The sequence below is a fragment of the Gossypium arboreum genome, chromosome 4 (assembly GCF_025698485.1).
Source record: "Gossypium arboreum isolate Shixiya-1 chromosome 4, ASM2569848v2, whole genome shotgun sequence".
NCBI lineage: Eukaryota > Viridiplantae > Streptophyta > Magnoliopsida > Malvales > Malvaceae > Gossypium > Gossypium arboreum.
In genome coordinates this window covers 75,104,863-75,105,738 of record NC_069073.1, presented here as the reverse complement: position 1 = coordinate 75,105,738, position 876 = coordinate 75,104,863, and the positions used below count along the sequence as shown (strand labels likewise).

At 38.1% G+C, this 876-nt stretch overlaps 1 non-coding gene across 1 annotated transcript; it reads left to right on the top strand.

The window, feature by feature from the left end:
* Positions 1 to 345: 345 nt before the first annotated feature.
* On the top strand, positions 346 to 451 carry LOC128292378 (small nucleolar RNA R71). The gene has a single exon (XR_008282363.1). It is a non-coding gene; the product is annotated as a small nucleolar RNA R71 (small nucleolar RNA).
* Positions 452 to 876: the final 425 nt, after the last annotated feature.

Sequence of the window (876 nt, the reverse complement as noted above, 5' to 3'; positions counted from 1 at the left end):
CCATAAGGTGGGTATTTTGAATTGCTCGAACCATCTTCATTTGCTTCGCACTGCATTACAGGGTGAACCTGTGAAGAACTAAGAAAACCATCAATTTTCTTATTCAAGAGATCTACCTGATTAGAGAGCATGGTGACTGAATCAACATTATAAACACCGGTTGTTTTCGTTGGCTTTGTCCTCATGACTTGCCACTAATAGTTATTCAGTGACATCTCCTCTATCAATTCATAGGCATCTTCAGGTGTTTTATTATTGATGGTTCTGCCAGTAGCTGCGTCAACCATTTGTCGAGTCGAAGGATTCAGGCCATTATGAAAAGTTTGAACCTATAGCCAGAGTGGTAATCCTTGGTGAGGGCACCTTCTCAAATGGTCCTTGTATCTCTCCCATTCATCGTAGAGTGTTTCTATAACCATCTGCAGAAAAGAAGAGATACCATTAAGTAATTTGGCTATTTTAGCCTGTGGAAAATATTTTAATAAAAAATTTTCGGTCATTTGTTCCCAAGTAGTGATTGACCCTCGTGGTAACGAGTTCAACCATTGTTTAGCCTTATTCCTTGACGAAAAGGGAAACAACCGAAGTCGAATGGCATCATCAGAAACACCATTAATTTTAAAGGTATCACAAAATTCTAGGAAATTTGCCAAGTGAGTGTTGGGATCCTCCTCTTGCAAACCATCAAACTGAACAAACTATTGTATCATTTGAATTGTGTTAGGTTTCAGTTCAAAATTATTTGCAGCAATAACAAGTCTAACTATACTTGACTCAGTTCCTGTAAAATTAGGTTTAGCATAATCATACATAGTGCGTGGATCAGAATTCTGATTTACTGGATCAGCAGCAATCGCAGGAGGTAGAAACTTTTCT